Source organism: Pan paniscus, chromosome 9 (genome assembly GCF_029289425.2).
Source record: "Pan paniscus chromosome 9, NHGRI_mPanPan1-v2.0_pri, whole genome shotgun sequence".
In the NCBI taxonomy this organism is placed as follows: Eukaryota; Metazoa; Chordata; class Mammalia; order Primates; family Hominidae; genus Pan; species Pan paniscus.
The window spans coordinates 28204140-28226718 of record NC_073258.2 but is presented as its reverse complement, the minus strand read 5'-3'; the positions used below and the strand labels follow the sequence as shown (position 1 = coordinate 28226718).

At 36.7% G+C, this 22579-nt stretch overlaps 1 pseudogene; it reads right to left on the bottom strand.

Moving 5' to 3' along the window:
- Nucleotides 1-18479: 18479 nt before the first annotated feature.
- Nucleotides 18480-19991, bottom strand: LOC134731163 (uncharacterized; annotated as a pseudogene).
- Nucleotides 19992-22579: the final 2588 nt, after the last annotated feature.

Genomic DNA, 22579 nt, shown 5'->3' with positions numbered 1-22579 from the left:
AAATAACCATGCATTACCAGCACCCCAGATTTCCACCCCAACATACACACACTAAATAAATATTTGTTGAACGTATCAATAAATAAGTGGGCAAAATATGTATATCTCTGCCCCTGAGGAACTTTAACTTCAAGACATATAAGATATTAAAGCAAAGAGCGATCAAATTTCTCTTAGGGAATGTCACTGTTAGTAGGAAATCCCCACTAAAGTCTTTGGGGTAATGAGAGCACTTAAGCTATTCGTTAAAAAAAAAACACTTTCTTGGTATGATTCTTGTAACTACTTCTATATGTTTGAAATTGTTTAAAGAAGAAGAGAAAAAAAGGTCTTCAAAAGCCTTTGATATGTCCAAAAAGGGCAGGTAGAATGAAAATTCCTCAGTGTTTTACATTACCCTTCCTTCTACGTAATTTACACCTGTATAATGTATGAGTCATTGTTCTCCCACGTCAGTTACAGAATGTAGAGCTGTTGTCATCCTGATACTTTTTATTCATAGTCCCGATCATTATCTCTTAATATCTGATTTTTGTCCTCATTCCATGTGTCATTTATTATTGATGGTCTTTTAACAGCTGTCTCAGTGTTCAGACAATCCATGAATACAAATTTGCTCTATGCTGTGTTTCATTTGTTCAGTTTTTAAAGTACATATCTATTTTCCTCTCCTTTTCTACTTCCATGCCTACATTTTCTTATATATAGTATGAATTTCTGGTAGTTTGTTTCCAAATTTTTATCTCTATGCCTGTGTATGTGTACACTAAGTAAGCGTAGAACACACAAATTGTCAGATAATTTTTTATTAAGTAATACTTTTAAAATGAATTTTTAGTTTTGACAACATAAACCACTGGGATGATTCTAGACTTAGTTGGACAGGAGATAATTATTCAAGAACACGAGGATATAGTTTAAGGACTGGGTAAATAGAACACAACATATACCATCAAATTTGTATTCATAGATTATCTAAACCCTGGGATGGCTTTGAAAAAAAAAAGACAATCAATAACGAATGACACATGAAATGAGGGCAAAAAAATTGGATGTTAAGACATAATGATCATCAGGGCTAGGAATAAAAAGTATCAGGATGACAACAGCTCCATAATCTTTAACTGACATGTGGGGAAACAATTATTTAAATGGAGGAATCTGTCCACCTAGAAACACACAGTCTTATTTCATAGAGAATGGATACAAGCCTTGAAGAAAGAAAAATCAAATTTTGAATCTCAGATTTGCCACCTACAAAATATGACTGAGCGTTGTTCTAACTTTCATAATCTTAGTGTTCCCATCTGTAAAATGGATTTATCTTGTGAGTTGTCATAACACTAAATGGCTTTGAGTATTGGATTTCACAATAAGATGAGCTCAATATACTCCAATTCTCTTAATTGCTCCCCATTTTACTATTGCAATTTCAAATTATCGGAGTGTTTGTGTTTTTTATAATACCTCTGTGCATGGTTACTTAATTTCTTTCTGATGAAGAAACTAAACTCCAGATATATTTGCATGTTATTTATGGAAAATTACAAAAATAAGAGCTAGTATTTATTAAGCACACATGTGTCAGGCACTACAGTAAATCCTTTATGTACCACAACCCTATGTGTTATATGTTTCTTATTTAACATCCAACCAAACTCAGACTTGGAAGAAAATGTATGTGCATTCCCCAAGATTATATTACCAATATCTAGTAAAGCTAACACAACCCCAGAATTATGTGATGCCCCCACTCCTCAAGTTAAAAGTGTTTTTGCTATTATTACTAATGACAATAACCCTATTACTGTACAGAACTTTTACCAAGTGTTTTTACATAAGATGCATTTTATTCCTACAAAATTGTCAGGTATGCATGACATATTATTATATGGCTTGGGTTATTATAACATTTTATTTTTAACAAATAAGGAAATAGTGATCCAGACAAGTAAAGCCATTGTCCAAGATAATTGATTAGCTGAGACAAAGCTTGCGTAAGTTAGAACTGGTTTCATACCGCAGCTGAGAGCCATTTATGCACGTTGCTTCTCAAACCTGCATTTAGCGATGTCATTTGGGAAGCTTTAAATCAGCTATAGTTAGAATATTTACATCAGGGAAATTTGCAAATACTGCAGATAAGTGTTTCCTCTCTCCCAGTAGCTGGTTTATCAGCACACTCACCATGGACATTGACATAACCACCTGAGAATGGCAACATGAACAAACAAACATAAGGCAGAGAGAACAATCTCTTTCCAACACACTATGTTTTTTGGCCTTTTCTTCTTCTCTTTAAATGTGGAAAGAACGTTTAAGATGAGATCTCCTCTCATGACAAATTTTTAAGGACATAATATATTTTTGTCGACCATTGGTACAATATTACATAGCAGGTCTCCAGAGCATATTTATCTGGCTTAACTGAAACTTGTAGTATTACTTTGTTGAAGTTAACACTATGTGTAATTTTTTGTGTGTGTCTTCACGGTTTAGTGTCTGTACCCATCTACACACACCCCTCACCAGACTTTACAGTCCAAGAAAATACGAATTATTTTCAACTTACCAACAGATGTCAACTTCCTATTTTATTCCCTGACTCATAGTAGGTATTTTAGCGAATACATTTTGAAAGAATGTGTAACATATTTAATTGGCAACTGATATAATTATTTATAGATTTACAGTACAACAGTTTTGAAATTCTTTACTCACTGATTCCATACTATAATTTCCTTTTTTTAACTTTTGGTTCAAATAAAATGAGAATCATAGCTTCTAGAAGAGGTTCTGTGACAATATGAAAGCATCAATTCACAAATCTAGAAATTTAGCTGTCTACTTTTGCATGTCTCTCTAGCTAAAAATTGCTTTCATATTTTTAAATAGTTTGAAGAAATCAGAAGAATGATATGTTGTGATGCATGAAAATTATATGAAACTCAAATTTCAGTGCCCATAAATAAAGTTTCATTGAAATAGGCACATTCATTCATTTATGGCTTGCCTATGGCTGCTTTTACACTGTAACTACATAGTGAAGTTGTTGTGGCAGAGATAGTCTGTAAAACATAAAATAAATACTATCTATCTCTTTACAGAGAAAGCTTGCCAACTCCTTCTGTAGAACATACTCTTACTGAACTGCTTCCAATGTTGAGTTTACTTTTGAATGAAGTGTTCCTTCTATGGTGAAACAGCTAAATTATAATAAACACTTCCCTTATATTGAGAAAAATATTACCACCTGCATATTTTATTAACAAGGCCATAGATTATATTGGAGTGAGAGCTTGATCTCTTTAGCCAAATTGATTTAGGTGGAATCCTGGCACTTCTCTGTTCCAACTGTGTGTTGGAGCAGAACAAGCTAGTTTAACTTTCTGTGTCTCATAAAGCTACACCTTAAAATTGTGACTGTTAAACCAATGTTAATATTTACATATTCATTTTTATCCTTACATGATAGTTTCTACAGATAGGAACACATCATTTTTTTTTCCCCTAGAGAGAGGACCTATAACTGCTACTGAACCAAATGTGGGCCTGCCTGCTCAATGCAGCAAAACCACACACTGTCATCGAGATTTGCACTGAGAGAAAGTGAGGCATGTCTTGCAGGCATCGAGCAAGAATTGAGTAGCTAATGCTTGAGACTCTAACCTCTCCCCCTCCGCCCCCCGTTGGCTTAAATGTAAAGATTTTTAAAGGATGGGAGGCAGAGGTTATGGGCAAAGTTATAAATCAATACATGGAGGCTATGTATGGGTTTGACCTAAAAATATGGGACATCTTGAAGCAGAACCTCACAGGTAATAGGAAGATATAAAGATTCTCTGATTGATAATTGGTTAAGGAAGTAAAGCTTTGTCTAAAAACTTGGAGTCAGCAGAAAGAATGTTAAGTTCTGGCTTATGGATATGACTTCCTCCAGCTCCCTCAGGAAGAAATTTAGAACATTGGGTCAGCAGATGGCATTTTCCTTTTGGAGGGGGCCCAGGTCTCTGAAAACTCAGGAACATATGTGACGATGTTATCTTTGGTTTCTACAAGGAAACAAACACTTCGTGTCTCTAACTTCCTTGGCAATTGTTTTAAGTGGTTATTACCTTCTTGCTTATCAGGCTTCTTATTTACTTTTCAAAGCTACACAGGTGCCTCAAATCTTTCTTGAAGGAAATCAAGATTTTCCTTTATTTCCATGCTTGGCTGGGCCCAGTCTACCTCTAAGAGGAGTCCCTGCTATATCTCATAACTTTTTTCATACTCATGAACGTGTCTTGGATTCTCAAAAACTAGAATTCTTGCCTATTAAAAGTGTACCTGTCATGCAGCAAAATCTTCCATACCCCTTGTACCCAGTAGAGATTAAAAGTTTGACTTCAACAAATACTCTGAGGATCCCTTCTCCTGAGATCTGCTGAGCATATTTTAAAGAACCCATTCTTAGAGAATCATCCACTTTCTTTCTGAAACTGAGTTTTGCAATCCAAACATTATCCCATTCCCAAAATGTAAAACCAAGTTCATTCTTCTGCCTTGCCCCTTCCTCTTCAGAAATTATAGCCATTATATTGAGAGACGGTATTACTCTCTAAAGGTAAAATTCTTCCTGTCAGGGACCACAGTCATTTCCGAGGTGACCCAAGTAATGTGCAGGGACAGAGTTGCTCTCTTTTCTTTTTTCTCACTGGTTGTGGTGGGGGAATGGGCAGGTAGGGTGAGGGGGAAGTTTTCTGAACAGATAATATCATCATACTTAGGGAAAATAGGATGTGAAATAATGTCACCTTGATTCTTATAGCTACGTCTGTTGGCTATCTCAAAAACAGTTTGAAAATTAAAAGACTATTACCAAATGAAAAGTAATTTTTTTTTGTGGGGTGGGGGGAGGGGGGAGGGGTAGCATTAGGTGATATACCTAATGCTAAATGATGAGTTAATGGGTGCAGCACACCAACATGGCACATGTATACATATGTAACTAACCTGCACGTTGTGCACATGTACCCTAAAACTTAAAGTATAATAATAATGAATAAATAAATAAATAAAAAAGAAAAAAAAGTACTTTTAAGACCTGTACTGAATTCAAAACTATTGCTACACCCTAGCATTCCATATCACAATAGGACTTAGAACCACATAGTTCTTCACATAAGAGGATGGCCCAAGCAAAGAGGATAATGTGTAGTTTGTGTGGTAGATGAGCCAACACTATTTGATGGAAGGCAAAGAGGAGATACAAACAAGTAAAGAATTTTTTAAAATATCTTCCAACATTGCCTAAATCAGTGTCTGTAACCCTACCGATGAAGGATTTTTTGCTCCTTAGTTCAGCTAAATCTGGGTTCTTGTCTCATGATTGGGAAAAATTAGGCATACAGTCACATTTCAGGGTGAGGAAGGTGAAATTTATTAAGCAAAAGGAAAGCTCTCAGCAAAGAGAGGGGTCCTGCAAACAGGTTTCCACCTCACGATTGAATACCCGGGCTCCCACACATGAGCTGAAGAGGCTAGGATCCTCCTGAGCACAAGGCACAAATTACTGGTGGCTGCACCCCAGTTCCCCAGTGTGCATGTGGGCTTAGTCTGAGCCACTCCACATTGATTTATTTCCATTGCTGCCCATGTGTTAAGGGACAGAATTTTTCACCATGGGCATGTTTAGGCAAGCTCCCTGTGGACAAAGACCTGGACAGGTCAGAGGTTCTTTGGGGACCCCTTTCCTATCCGCCTAGGCATTTGGCTGTTGCCTGCCTCTATCACTACCTTTCTACTTTTGGGCTTTATTCCTTGACTTGTCCCATCCCAATTTTGAAATGCAAGTATCTGTATTGAAAGATAAGACACATTTACCAGTGATTCATCAGAACTGCAGAACTTAATCACTTTTCTTTGGCTTGTTAAAGACTTCTCAGAACCTTGATCCTCCATATCTAATTCTACCCTCAACTTTTAAATGAATCAGACTACCCTTTGTCTGGAATACAGTCAATCCAAATGAGCCCAAGGCACTCTGGTCCTGATCAACCAATCACTGCTTATTGATGCCCATCACACTTATGTCCCCCATCCCCTAACTTACTTTGATTTCACATGAACTCATTGCCTTTTTCTTTCTAGTTTATGACCCTTATGGGAAAAACATATGTACATACATGAAACAGATAACCAACCACTTAATGCTTTAAGCTTACTCAGCAATAGGAAAACATGAAAATAAAAGAAACCAAGTACATTGAGGCCTAGGTTAGTATTAGTATTCCATAAAGATGGGAACACTTTGAGTTTAATAAAATGACATCTAATTCCTTGCTTGTTTGTTTTGTGGATGATTTATATAGACCTTCATTACAGCACTGATTGTATTTCATCATCTATGTGACTTTTCCTATACTTACTGTATCCTTTTCTCAGCTGTCCAGGCTGCCAGTTTAGTAGTTTTGTGAGTAGAAATGTGTTTCTGTTATATTTTTTTACCACCTATTCATCTCTCATAGTGCTTGACACAGAGTAGGTGCACAAAATAAAAGTTTATTTTTAATCAAAACATGTGCATACTTGGACTGGGAAATGGAAGAGAGAATTTCTCATGTTCTAAGTTTCCACTGCTGACAACTAGAAATAATTTAAGTGCACATATAGAAGAAGACAGCATTTTTTTTTTTTTTTTTTTTTTTTGAGACGGAGTCTCGCTCTGTCGCCCAGGCTGGAGTGCAGTGGCGCGATCTCGGCTCACTGCAAGCTCCGCCTCCCGGGTTCACGCCATTCTCCTGCCTCAGCCTCCCGAGTAGCTGGGACTACAGGCGCCCGCTACCACGCCCAGCTAATTTTTTGTATTTTTAACAGAGACGGGGTTTCACCGTGTTAGCCAGGATGGTCTCGATCTCCTGACCTCGTGATCCACCCGCCTCGGCCTCCCAAAGTGCTGGGATTACAGGCGTGAGCCACCGCGCCCGGCCCGAAGACAGCATTTTATTTCGAGGCTTCTCACAGTAGGCACGTGGGAAGCTTTCCCTCTGATTCATTGTAATACCTCATCTTTATTCATTCACTGTCAGTGTTGACATTCATCCTGTGCCGAAACGTTATCCGCAGTTTCTCTTGATTAAACAGTTGTCTTAGTTGTCCTCTGTCATTTTTCTAGCAGGGATACTTGTTTGAAACAATGAATCCTGAAACTCTAATTCTCTTCCTCTCCATGTAACCCCACCACTTGGGAATTTTTGTGGCCAATTCTACTCTTTTCAGGCCAATTGCATTTTTCCCTGCTGCCCAGGATTTAGTAGAGAGAAATGTTGTAAAGCAGGAATTGGGCTTCAGTGATGGGTGTTGGCTCATCCTCTGCAGCCTGGAGCAATGGGTTGTTGATAAACTTTCAGAGATGAGGATAAGGTTGTTTCCTTGATAGTTTTCATTTACATATTCCTAAGCTCTTGTTCTCTAGTGGAACAGAGACATTTTTACAATCTGGTTGATAAAAAATCGGGAATATGCAGGAAAACTTCATGTGTTTACAGAAGAGTGGTTATAAGTAAGGGTTTGTATGTCAGAACAATCTGAGTTTGAATCTCAGTCTGTCACATACTAAATACTTCTGTGACTTCAAAACATGTAGGTTAACCATTTTAAGGTAACCTTGCAAATAAAATGAGGCTAAGTACTTGAAAAGTGTTTTTTAGTATTCAGTGGGATTTTTGATGATGTTATTACTATTACTTTAGTTTCATTTTCTATAAAATGAGGATGATGTTATCTGCCTTAAATATTTGTAATTGTATTTTATTAATCTTATTAATTATTGGCTGGGCACAGTTGCTCATGCTTGTAATCCCAGTACTTTGGGAGGCCGAGGAGGGCGAATTGCTTGAATCCAGGAGTTTGAGACGAGGCTGGGCAACATGGTGAAACCCCATTTCTACAAAAATACAAAACATTAGCCAGGTGTGATATATTTATATATAATATATATTCATATATGTTTACATATATTTTATATATATTTATATATTATATGTATTTGTATATTATATAGTTATATATAATATGTATATTTATATATAAAGATTTATATTTATATAATATATTATATATAATATATTTATATCATATAAAATAATATATATTTATATATAATTTATATATTTTTATTTATATATTCATATATATCTCGTACCTTTATTGTGGTATGATTAATATATAAAAACTTGCACATATTTAATGTATACAATTTGATGAAATTGGATAAATGCATATATCCATGATATCATCACCACAATCAAGATAACAAACATATATATCACCTCTAAAAATTTTCTTGTGCTTCTTTGTTTTTAATATTTTTACTATAGCAATGTTTAACATGAGATCTTCCCTCAACACATTTTAAAATGCACAACACTCTATTGTTAACTATAAGCACTATATTATATAGCAGGTATCTAAAACTTATTCATCTTGTATAACTGCAACTTCATATTAATTGAATAACATATTGCCATTTTCTCCTCCCGTATCTCCTGGCAACCACCGTTCCATTTTCTTCTGTAATTTACACTATTTTAGATATCTCTTATACCTGGAATCGTGTAGCATTTGTCCTTCTGTGTCTGGCTTATTTCACTTAGCATAATGTCTTCTAGGTTCATCCATGTTTTCACAGATAATAGTATTTCCTTCTATTTTAGATTGTGTGTGATGTCTGGACATGGTAAATATTTAATAAATAGGCCCAATTTCATATTAAAGTCTACTTTATTTCTAGTTTTCTGTTTTTCCAATTCTTATTATTTTAATTATCATAAATGACTCATCCATGAAAACAGGTGATATAGGAATACCAAGTATAAACTTTAGCATTTTCCATCAGGAATCACCCAAGGCCATCTACCATTTGTTCTTGTAGTGTTAATCAAATTAGCTAAGATAGAGAAATAAACTGTGTTTGTTAATGGATGAATAGATAAAGGAACTATGATACATACATATCAATTTCAGTCCTTAAAATGAATGAGATCTTTAAAAAAAATTGTCATTAAACACTTTTTAAATTGTCATGAACATTCCTTTGTCCATTTCCCTCCACATCTGTCTTCATAATATTGTAACTAAAGAGCGCAGCACAGTACCTCGCTCACAGGTAGAATTGAATAATACCATGGGGATAATTCTCTAACTATACCATTAGGGAGAAAAGTAAAACATATTTTTATTGTAGACCACAGTGACTATTTTTATATTACCCTGGGCATGAAAATCAGACTGGAATTAAATTTTCTAAACAGTAACTTCTAGGAGTTTCTTTCAGAAGCAAAGTATCATTTTCCAGATTGAATGAATCATTTGGTGACATAAAACCACCTTTTCCTGGTGGCAAAATGTTTGTTTCATACAGTTGTATGCGAACAACTATGTTAGTTGCTACAAGAAAAAGAAAAAATATTAGATATTATCCTACCTAAAAATATACTGCAATATATTGGGTTAGATAGATTTGCCTGTAGACATAATAGTTGCCGTGATAAAACTGACAAATTGTGCTCTTGGGAGAAGAAACTTCTAATATGTACTTGGAAATTTGGAAAGATCTCACAAAATGTTAGCATTTTAGCTAGGCATGGAACATTTCATAAGATTTCACTCCATGAAGGAAAGGATATGAGAAAAATAGCATCAGTATGATCACAAGGTTTGAAAATTGGTCTGAATAATTAGCAAATTAGAATGCCATTGTGAGTTAAGTTTGATGAGAGCTGAGTCTAGAGATAGACTGAATCCAGCCAAGCAGCATGACGGTCATGATGAGCTGTACGTGTGCTACTGAATCTATCGATTTAGACCTTAAAGCATTTTCCCAGAAAAGTAGAGCACTGATAAAAGCTGAGTGATGTAACTTGGCTTCAAAAATTCTTTTGAAAAGTTAGAAGGCACTCCAATTAAAGGACAGATAATAAATTATGGAAAAAAGTCTTTATTAATTTTTGCTAGTTTTTAAATTAATGATAGAACATTTCTACTGAAGGAAGGAGAAAGGCTTCATTTATAAAGAGTATCCTCTTGTGTTCTTATCTAAAAATAATGAGACTCTAGAGAGTAAGGCATTTTTGGTCTGGGGTTCCAGGGATATACGAGGAATAAAGAGCATTTATAATTTTTTTGTATGTTATTTCTTATGGTATCATTAAAACAATTGAAATGTTTTCTCATAGTTCCGGAAGCTAGAAGTCTGAAATCAAGATGCTGGTAGGGCCATGCTCCCTCTGAAGTCTCTATGAAAAAACACTTCCTTACTTCTTTCCAGTGATTACCTAGAATTCTTGGCATTCCTTGGCTCCTGGAAACAACATTTCACTCTCCCCACCTGTCCACATAGCAACCATCTCTGGATGTCTGTATCTGTCTCTACTCCTCTCCTTACAAGGACACCAGTTATAATGGATTATGGCTCACCTTCATCTTAACTTGATTAGATCGGCAAACACCCTACTTCCAAAAAAGTTCACATAAACAGATAAAGAATAGAACATGGACATATTTTTCTTAGGGGGACCACAATTTAACCTGTAAAACTTGGTTACTAAACAACACACTTCTAAGTAATCCAGAGAGGTAACAGGAAGTCTCAAAGTAAGTGTAAGCTATATTTAACTGAAGGAAAATTAACATTCAGCATATTTAAAATTACAGGACACAGCTAAAGTAGTTCTGATAAATAAATTTATGGCACTAAGTGTTTAGAAAGGAGAAAAACTCTTGAAACATCAATTAGGCTCCAACTTCAAAAACCTAGAGAAAAAAAAATAAATCCAAAGTAAGCAAAAGGAAGGAAATTATAAAAATAAAAGCAGAAATTAATAAATTTGAAAACAGAAAAGCAATAAAGAAAATTATTCAAACAAAAATCTGGTTATTTGTAAAGTTATTTATAATTGACAAAACTTTTACTAGACTTGTTAATTTAAAAAGAAAGAAGGTGCAAATTAATGAAATGAGGGAAGTCATACAGACCCTGCAGATGTCAAAAGAATAAGGAATACTACAAACAAGTTGAATCATATAAATTTGATAACTTTATGAAATGAATCAATTTCTTAAAAAAAAGTCATCCAACATGATATTCAGTAGCCTTAAAACTCTAAAAAATCGAACTTAGAATTTAAAATCTACCAAAAATGAAACCTCTAAGCTGAGATGGTATCAGTTGAGAATTCTACCTGTCATTTAATGACAAAGTAAGATTGATTTTACACAATCACTTCCAGAAAATGAATACACAAAAAAACTTCTAATTCATTTTTTGAAGCTAACAGTAACCTATTACCAAAACCAAAGACAAAACTAAAAGAAAACTATAAGCAAATATCACTTATGAATATAGAGAAAAAAATCCTTAACTATTAAGAAATAGAATTCAGTAATATAATAATGATATGCCATTATCAACTGAAGTATATTTTAGGAATGTAAGACTGGTTCAATATTTGAAAATCAGTGTGATCTCTGGCTAACACGGTGAAACCCCATCTCTACGAAAAAATACAAAAAATTAGCTGGGCATGGTGGCGGGTGCCTGTAGTCCCAGCTACTCGGGAGGCGGAGGCAGGAGAATGGCGTGAACCCGCAAGGCGAAGCTTGCAGTGAGCCAAGATGGCGCCACTGCACTCTAGCCTGGGCGACAGAGGGAGACTCCACCTCAAAACAAACAAACAAAAAAAAATCAGTGTAATCTGACAAACTAAAAGTTTCATCATCATATCAATATAAGCAAAAAAGCGTATTCAAAATTCAACACACAAGCATAAATATTTCAGAAAAACTGGAATTAAAAAGATTTTTTCATCTTGAAAAAGAGTATCTTAAACACTGATATTTAAAATTATACCGAATGATGAAAGACTGAATGCTTTTCTTATATGATTAAAAATAAGGCTAGGATATCTGCCTTTAGCTTTCTTATTAAATATAGTGTTGGAATTTCTAGACGGTACAGTAAGACAGGAAATAAATGGCATACAGTTTGGAAAGAGAAAAAAATATGTTTATTTTCAGATGACAAAACTGTCTACATAGATAATCCCTGCAAATCCATAAATAGTAAAACAGAACACAAGAGTAAACCACCCAGTACTAGTGAGTTTAGCAAGGTTGCAGGATACAAATTAAACCTACAAAAATCAATTTATTTTCTAAATACTGGCAATAAACACATGGCCACTAAAAATTTAAAATATAATACCACTTATAGTTTCTTAATAAGAATGAAATATTTAGGTATAAATCTAACAAAACATGCAAAAGACATAATTTAAAAATTACAAAATGCGACCAAAAGAGATATAAGTTGTAAATAAAAGAGGTATATTCACAGATTGGGAAAGTTAGCATAATAAAGATGTCACTTCTTTTCAGATTGATATACATGATTAACACAACTTCTATCAAAGTCTCAGCAACATATTTTACAAATATAGACAAGATTATTCTAAAATCTCTATGGAAAGGCAAAAACTAAAATAGCTAAAACAATTATGAAACAAAGAATAAAATAGGAAGGAAGCAACAGCTATCTGATTTCAATACTTTTCATGTAGCTACAAAAATAAAAAGTGTGATTTCTGTACACAGAGATCTATGAAAAAATATACAGAACATTGAAACAGACCTCTGCAAATATGTCCACCTGATATTTAACAAAGGTGCAAAAGCAATTCAATGGAGGAAAGACAGTCTTGTAAACAAACAGTGCTAGAGCAATTGGACATTTATAGATAAGATTTGGCCTAAGGCTTTCATCTTATAGAAATGTTAACTCAAAATGGATCATTGATTTAAATGAAAAGTGACACTATAAAAGTGGTAGAAAACACACAGGAGAAAATAACTGGAATCTAGGGCTAGGCAAAGAGTTCTTAGACTTGATACCATAGCACAATCCATAAAAGGAAATATTGATAAATTGGACTTGATCAAAATTAAAAACAAAATAAAACAATAACTTTAGGTCTGCAAAAGAGTCTTTTGGGGGATGAAAAGACAAGCTACAATGTGATAAGAAGTATTTGCAAAACACATATCCGTAAAGAATGCAAAGAATCTGAAATATATAAATAACACTTAAAATTCAATAGTAAAATAAATAAATTTGAAAATGGGCAAAAGATATGAAAAGATATTTCACTAAAGACATACAGATGACAAAAGCATGCATTAAACAACCAATAGCCATTTAGGAAATGTAAATTAGAAGCACAATATAATATCATTACTCTATCACAATGACTAACATTTTTACAAAAGGACAGTGACAATACCAGATGCTGGAAAAGATGCAGAGAACCTGGATTATTCATACAATCCTGAGATGTTTGGGGACATGCAATGGAAAATGGTACATCTGCTCTGGAAATCACTTTGGCCACTTCTTAACAATCTAGATGTTTAAATTTCATATGACCTAACAATTGCACTCCTGGGCATTATCCCAAAGAAACAAAAACTTATGTTCATGCAAAACACTGTACATTAATGTTTAAGGAAGTTTTATTTGTAATGGTCCCAATGGGGAAACTACTCAGGTGTTCTTCAACAGATGAATGAATGAATGAATGAATGAAGTGTGGTACATTTATACTACCATGGAAAACAACTCAGCAATAAAAAAGGAACAAAACTATCTGAAAATAACAATCTGGATGCATTTCCAGAGACTTACACTGAGTGAAAAAGAAGTGAATACTGAAAGATCACATTCTGTATGATTTCATTTATCTTACCTCCTTTATTTGCATTGTTCAACGAGCTCAAGATTATAGGACCCCTCTCCTGAGTTCTCCAATATCTCAGGCTCTCGTAATTTTTTTAATGTTCTTGGTTTAATTTGCCTGGAAATGTCTCCATATTGCTCTTGTTCTTGAATGACGGTTTAGTCAAAATCACAGTTCAAAGCTGGCTATTACTTCTTTACAAAATGTAGAAGATATTTTATATTAGACATTACTGCAGTGGTGTCATTTTTTTGTAACTCCATTATAGATGATCCTTCCTTTCTACCTCTGGCTATATACAATTTTATGTTTTTCTATGGCAATGCTGTAATGCATTTGATTTAGCTAAAGACCTGCCCCATTCACAAGCAAAGCCATTGCTAAATGAGAATCTCAGAGAGGTAGGTCAATCAGTAAATGAAAAGAGGAGAAAATAAATCCAGTCTATGGTACATTTGGTGCTTCTAACAAAAACAGTGTTTATAAGAAATGTTTAAGAAGCCCTTGGGAAAACTGGGGGAATCTATATCTGGAATATAGTGTCTGGATCTAACAAGTCTCCTGTTTCCTTTGCTGGTGCTAGAATACCTCCTGCTTCAGTGGTTTCCAGAGGCTACTGGATTTTACTGTGGCTTTTATTGTAATAGTCGGTCAATGGAGGTCCAATCCAGACAGGAACAGGCTCCAAGGCTGTGCTATGACTCCCTGAATTTACTCACAGCCATGTCTCTAGAGAGGAGTTCTGCAGATAAATTTGAAATACTATCTATCTGAAATTATATCTGCTATATATAAACAGTATATAGCAGATAAAATGTATATGCATATATTCTGTTTATAGCAGATTATATATATATTCACACACACTAAATTATATATATATATATATATATATATATATATATACACACACACACTAAATAGTAGGTAGTGGTTTTAGCTTTACCATTATTTAAAAATTTCTTTGCACACATTTCTTCTCTATCCCACTCCCTTTGACTGTTTTTTTTCTTCAAACTGTTTTATTGCATTCTTGCATTGCAAGCTTAATTCCTCCATTTCTCTCTCTCAACAGTTTAACATAGTTCTCTGAAGTCCTTTGCAGATTTCCTTGTTAACTATGAGTTCCATGTTGTAGCTTCTCATTTGTGGCCTTTGTGTACTCTGTACTAGAGGCATGTATATTCCTAATCTGTAGGTAATTTTTTGTTATATGTTCAGCAGTAATTGTTTTCTGTGAGTCCACACATGGGCCCTTAGCTGTGAAAGTTTCTTCGTGGGTCAGTTTAGTATTTCCTCTGCTAGTGTCCTAATGCTTCGCTGCTATTTTAATTTTTTAAACTTGATATATAATAATTAAACATATTTATGGAGTACATGTGATATTTTGATACGTACATGCAATGTGTAATAATTCAGGGTATTTAGGATGCACACCCCCTCAAATATTTATCGTTTTATGTGTCCTCATACAACTTGAAATAAAAATTTTTACTAGAATGCAAAAATGTTGCACCACCATAGGTACCATTTTGGATGCAAGAGTAGCAACTGTAGAATAAACTGAAAACCTCTTCATGAGGGCTGATGTGCTTTAGTGCCACCTGTTTGCTGGAGCTCCTCCAAGTCTACTTGGCATCTTTCTGCCACCTTGTCCTGTTGCCTTCACGTTCTCCTAAAGTATATTCATTCTTTTCTTTTCATATTATGTAGAAAATATTACCTAACTGAAGATTTCTACCTGATGTGATGAAGTGAATAAAGGAGCAGAAATAATAATAACAAAGGTCAATACAAAACACTATAGGGGGGATAGCAAAGGTTGGTTAAACAAAAAGTACAGCTAGATAGGAAGATTACATTCTAGGTGTTCTATAGCACTATAGGGTGAATATAACTAACAATAACCTTTTGTGTATTTCAAATAGCTAGAAGTACAGATTTAGAATATTTCTAACACAAAGAAATGATAAATGTTTGAGGTGATGGATATGCTAATTATCCTGATTTGATAACTACACACTGTATAAATATACCAGTATTGAAATGTCACACCGTACCCCATGAAGTCTAATTATTATGTGCCAATTAATAATAAAGCAAAAACTACACTATTTAAACATGCTTTATCTCATCAATTTATTTAAATGACATAAAATTATATACAGTAATATGCACAACAATGTATTATTGAGTATGTATGACAATAATTGCCGAAAAAGGAGGTAAGAGACAACAGAGCTATACAGGAGTAACATTTCTACATCTTTTAATATTTAGTATAAATCTGAGGTAGACTCCAATAAGCTAAGAAGTATATGATAAGCACAATGGGAAGCATTCAAAAAACCTCAAATGTAATACAAAAAATTTTAATACATTAGAAATATTAATACAAATAAAGCAATAAAAGAGGAAAAGAGATAAACAGATAGGAAGCATATAGAAAATTAAATGTGAAATGGCAGACCTAAATCAATTTATATCAATTACAATGTTACCGGCGGGTCTTTGTTCTTAGAGCTCCTAAGATGGTGGCAGGCCGTTCCCAAGACGGTGAGATTACTTCCTCTACGTGTTTTTCTCTTACCTGATCTTGAACTCAACCCCCATCAGTCATACCGGTATAGGTGAAGTAAGTCCAACAGACACTGGCTCCAAGCCCTCCAGCACAACTAAGATTAATTATTTTTTCCTGTCCAATAAGAAGTATTTGCATGCATGCAAAGAGTGGCAGAGTTATAGCTGTTGCGTGGCATAAGGGCGTGGGCGGTGAAAGTGGGGTTTGCTTTAGAAAAACTCCATACGATGGGGCATCAATATTTCTGGGAAGCCACATTCTCCATAGAACCTCTTGGTAAGGGGAGCTATTGGTAGTACAGTGGCATGGAGGAGGTGCAGTGAGAGTGAAAGGGGTAAGAGAACAGTAAAAAGAAAAATATGACAAGAGAGGGCCATGGGGATCTATGATTCTAGTTACTTTCCTCATGGTTGTTGCTTGAAGAGCGGGCACAGATCCTCTAGAGGTTCATAGGAATAGCTAGTGTTGTCTCCTGGATTTTCAGGCTCCTTTGGCGGTATCCAGGGTTTGACTCAAGTGTGATGTGTCCAAGACTCCACTCCAGCCCCTTTAACCACAGTTCGGGTAGATAAAATGACTGGATAGGGTCCTTCCCAGGATGTGTCTAGGGATGGGGAATTAGAGGGAAGGGACTTGACTAATACAATATGTCACCAGGGTGGAATAATTCCTTTCCCTCCTCTCGGGGACAAGTTGCCTACAATGTTTTAAGAACTTGTTGATATTTGGCTAAGGAGGTGATGTCTGCAACTAAGTTGGCTGTCTCTCGGTCAAGCACAAGGTCACTGGTTGGGAAGGGCCATCCATACAGCATTTTGTATGGGCTAAGTCCTGCTTTATGGGGATAGTTTTGGATTCTTAGTAAGGCTATAGGCAACAGAGCAGGCCATGCAAGGTGGGTTTCTTGGGTTAGCATTTTTAGATGTTGCTTGAGTGTTTGGTTTATTTTCTCAACTTTTCCTGAGGATTGTGGCCTCCAGGCGCAGTGTAAGTGATATTGTATGCCTAATGTCTGGGATACTCCCTGGGTTACTGCAGCCTTGAAAGTGGGGCCATTGTCACTCTGTAAGCCTCAGGGAAGTACGAATCTGGGAATTATTTCACGAATTAGTGCCTTTATTACCTCTTGGGCCTTTTCTGTCCTACAAGGGAAGGCCTCTGCCCAACCAGTGAAAGTATCTACCCAGACTAGTAGATACTAAAATCCCTGAGATTTGGGCATGTGGGTAAAATCTAGTTGCCAGTCTTCTGGGTAATGGCCTGTTCTTTGTTCTCCTGAAGGAGCTTGGCGATAAGGCAGGGGATTATTTCTTTGGCACACTTCACAGGCCCTGACTATCTGCTTGATAGTTTTGAAAAGGCCTAGTCCAGTAAATAATGTTTTGGCCATCTGATGGGTGCTATCAATGCCTAAGTGAAAGGTTTGGTGAAGGGTTTTAAGTAATTTCTGTTGGTTAGCTGCAGGCAAAAGTATTTTTCCTTCTTAATGGGCTAGCCATCCTGAGGGGAGGAAACTATGTCCTCGTGAGTTTCCCCATTGTATTTCTCTTGCTGAGTACTGGGGCTTGGTTTCCCAGGGGGGATTACACCATACTAGGGGTCCTTCTATAAGCATTTCTAATGGAGCGTCCTGCCTTACAGTTCTTTTGTCTTCAATATCTGCTTGGTGGTTCCCTTCTATTTCCCTTTCCTTTCCTGTCTGATGACCCCAGCAGTGTAAGACTGCCACCTCTTTAGAAGTTAGGAATTCCCTTTCTCTCTATATTGCTGAGTGGGCATGGAGGACTAGGTAAGCATACTTGGAGTCTGTATATATATTTACCCTTTTTCCTTCTCCTAATTCTAGTGTATAATGGCCCCTGCTTTTGCTAGCGTGTCTCTCCCTAACAAAGGAGTGGGGCTTTCAGGCATAATTAGAAAGGCATGTGAAAAGAGTAAAGTTCCCCACTCACAACTTAGTGTCTGGGAGAAGTATCTAGTGATTGCCTGTCCTAGGACCCCTCGGATAGTGACAGATCTGGAGGACAGATGTCCAGGACAGGTCAGTAAGACTGAGAAGGCCATGCTAGTGTCCAGGAGACAGTTAACCTCCTGGCCTTCAATGGTCAAGCATACCCGGGGCTCTTTGAGGGTGATGGCATGGGCTGGCGCTTGCCCCGGGCACCCTCAGTCCTGCTGCTGGATCATCTCAAAGGTTAGTGGCTTCTGACTCAGAGGACCTTCATTCCCTGGGGGAAGTGGGCCTCCCAGTGATTCCCTTCACATAAGGGGCATGGATGAGGGGGTGGCTTATTTCTATTCAGACAATCTTTTTTGAAGTGTCCATGTAGACTGCACTGGAAGCAAGCCCTATTAGGCCTTCAATTTGGGCAGCCTTTCCCTTTTCCAGAGCCTCCAAAGTCGGCTTGCTTGAGGACCATGACTAAAGCGGTGACCTTTTTTTTTTTATTAATCCCGTTTGCCCTGTTCCACCTGCTCCTTCTGATCTCTATTATAAAAAAGCCGAGGTTGCCAAGTTCAATAGGGCTTCTAAGTTTTGCTCTGGGCCTAAGATGGAGTTTTGAAGTTTTTTTCTAATGTCTGCAGCTGACTGAGTGATAAACTTATCTTTTAAGATTAGTTGCCCTTCAATAGAGACAGATGACAGGTATGCTTCCTCAATGCCTCCCTTAGTGTCTCCAGAAAGGCGGTAGAATTTTCTTCCTTTCCCTGTGTTAGAGTGGACATCATTGAATAATTCAAAGGCTTCTTCCTAGTTTTCCTTAGTCCTTCTAGCATGCCAGTTAGCAAATGTTTGTGGCACCAATCTCCATGTTCTGATTTTGTATCCCATTGAGGATCTACACTGGGAACTGCCTGCTGGCCTGTGGGGAATTGTTCTCCTTCCTCTGTTGTCATCCTATCATTGACCTGACTGAGATACCAGAGATCACCAAACTCTCGGGCTGCAGTTATGGCGGCACTTCTCTCATTTGGGGTTAGTGTCTGATTTAGCAGTAACATTATATCTCTCCATGTCAGATCAAAGGATTGCCCTAACCCTTGTAAAACATCAATATAGCCATCAAGGTTATCTGAGAATTTACCTAGGTCTATTTTAATTTGCTTCAAGTCTGAGAGGGAAAAAGGTACATGCACTCTGACTGGGCCAAATTCTCCTCCTCCCACCGCTTGGAGGGGGAATAATCGGGGAATATTGGCACTCTTGGGTTCATTTTTTACCCCTTTGTCTAACTCTTTTTGGACTGTTTGGGTTGAAGGGGGGTCCTTATTAGTTGGGAAAGTTGCTGGGGGAACACCGGGGCAGGGAAGTATAGACTCTGAGGGCTTCCTGTAGGGCATAAATTACACTTTTTACATAATTGCGAGTTGTCTCTTAATGAAAAGAAAATTTGCACATATGGCACTTCACTCCATTTGCCCTCCTTTCTACAAAATAGGTCTAGCTGTAAGATGGTGTTATAATGTATACTTCCCTCAGGAGGCCAGGTTTCTCCCACTTGAAGAGGATATTGTGGCCAGGTGGGACTGCAGAAGAATATAAGTCATTTCTTTCATAGCATCTGAGGGTCAAATTGGTCCCAGTTCTCCAGAATACATCTTAGGGGCATTTTTGCCTTGTGGGGAATGTTTCCCATCTGAAAAAAGAACATAATTATGCCAGCACCCCTAGTCATTTTCTAATGATCATTAGTCCTAGAGCATCCTCTCTGGTCCTAATGCTTATTCCTTTCCACGGTGCGTAACCACCCATGGACCTCCGCTTATCAGATTAGTTATGCTCACCAATGTAGCAGTCCTGCACCCCTTTTCCCGCCTTTCTTGACTGCAAAGAAAGGGGTCTGGGCTGCTGGATTCTAGTGGTCCTTTACCAGCGTGCCCAACATTGCCTTTGTGCTCAGGGTTGAGTGCTAAAGTCCAGTTAATAAACTGTTGGGTGCTATGTTGTCCTTCCACTAGTATTGACTTACATAGGATCACTAGGCAAAGCTGTGAGACAGACAATCCTTCTGCTATGTGCAGTATGGGGACTTGGTCCCCTGTGTCCAAACCACTCCAGCCATGACTAAAAGGGGCCAAGATACAGCTTGGGCTGTGGCTTCAAAAGGTGCAAGCCCGAAGCCTTGGCAGCTTCCATCTAGTGTTGAGCCTGAGGGAGCACAAACGTCAAGAATTGAGGTTTAGGACCTTCCACCTAGATTTCAGAAGATGTATGGAAATGCCCAGATGTCTAGGCAGAAATTTGCTATGGGGGCAGAGTGCTCATGGAGAACCTCTGTTAGAGCAGCGCCAAAAGGAAATGTGGGATCCAAACCCCAACACAGAGTCCCTACTGAGGCGCTGCTTAGCGGAGCTGTGAGAAGAGGGCCACCGCCCTCCAGACCCCAGAATGATAGATCCATCAACAGCTTGCATCATGGGCCTGGAAAAGCTGCAGACACTCAATGCCAGCCCATAAAAGCAGCCAAGAATGGGGCTGTACCCTGCAAAGTCACAGGGTCAGAGCTTCACAAGGCCACAGGAGCCTACCTCTTGCATCAGCGTGACCCAGATGTGAGACATGGAGTCAAAGGAGATCATTTTGGAGCTTTAAGATTTGACGGCCCTGCTGGATTTTGTATTTGCACAAGGCCTGTAGCCCCTTTGTTTTGGCCATTTCTCCCATTTGGAGCAGTTGTATTTACCCAATGTCTGTACACCCATTGTATCTAGGAAGTAACTAACTTGCTTTTCATTTTACAGGCTCAGAGGCAGAAGGGACATACCCTGTCTCAGATAAGACTTTGGGTTGTGGACTTTTGAGTTAATGCCAAAATGAGTTAAGACTTTGGGAGACATGATTGGTTTTGAAATGTGAGGGCATGAGATTTGGGAGTGGCCAGGGGCAGAATGCTATGGTTTGGCTCTGTGTCCCCACTCTAATCTCATCTTGAGTTGTATCCCATAATTCCCATGTGTTGTAGGAGGGACACAGTGGGAGATAATTGAACCATGGGGGCAGTTTCTGCCGTACTCTTCTAGTGGTAGTAAATATTTCTCACGAGAGCTGATTGTTTTATAAGGGGTTTCTGCTTTCGGTCTCTCTCATTCTCTCTCTTGCCACCACCATCTAAGAAGTGGCTTTCGTCTTCTGCCATGATTGTGAGGCCTCCCTAGCCACTTGGAACTGTAAGTCCATTAAACCTGTTTCTTTTGTAACCCAGTCTCAGGTATGACTTTAGCAGCAGCGTGAAAATGGACCAATACACACACAAATTCAAATGTAGTTAGAAATAAAGAAAAACATTTTATAGTAATTAAAAGGACAATTTTTAACACAATGTAACAGTTTTTAAGTATATATAACTAAACACAAAACACTAGAATAAATAAAACACACTGAATACAATTGAATAAATAGAAAATAATTGGAGATTAAAATATTATTTTATTAATAGACTGAACAACTATGAAGATCAGCAAGGAAGTAAGAGACTTGAACAAATTATAAACCATCTATACCTAACAGACATCCGTAGGATACTCAATCTAACGGTAATAAGATAGAAGTTTTTTCTCAAATGCACATGAAACCCTATTAAATATAAAACAAAAAACTTTAACAAATTTAAAATAATTGAATGAAATAGCTTATTCAACAACAATGGAGCAAAATTATAAACAAAGAAGACAATTTGGAAATTCACAAATATGTGAAAATTAAAACACTACTAAATAACCAATAAGCCAACAAAAAACAAAAATTAGAGTAAATATCAAGATGAATAAAAATGAAGGTACAATAACCCCAAACTTTGGGGCTGCCATGAAAGCAGTGATAAGATATAAATTTATAGATGAAAAGGATTACATTATAAAAGAAGAAATATCTTAATCTAACTTTTATGTTAAGACACTGGGGGAAAATCACAGTAAACCAGAATTAAACAGAAAAGATAAATAATAAGAAATAGAGTGAGAATTAATCAAATGGAAAAGAGAAAAGCAATAGGAAGAATTAATTAAACCAAAAGTTGTTTATTTGAAAGATCCACAGCATTGACAAACTTTTAGCTAGACTGACCAATGTAAGAAGAGGGGATTACAAATCAGGAATGAAGTAACATTACCACGAACTTTACAGAAATAAAAAGGATTATAAGGTAATATTTTTAACAAATGTATGTTGAAAAATTGGATATCGTAGGTGAAACTGACAATTCCTAGAAAAGAACTGAAGCTGCCT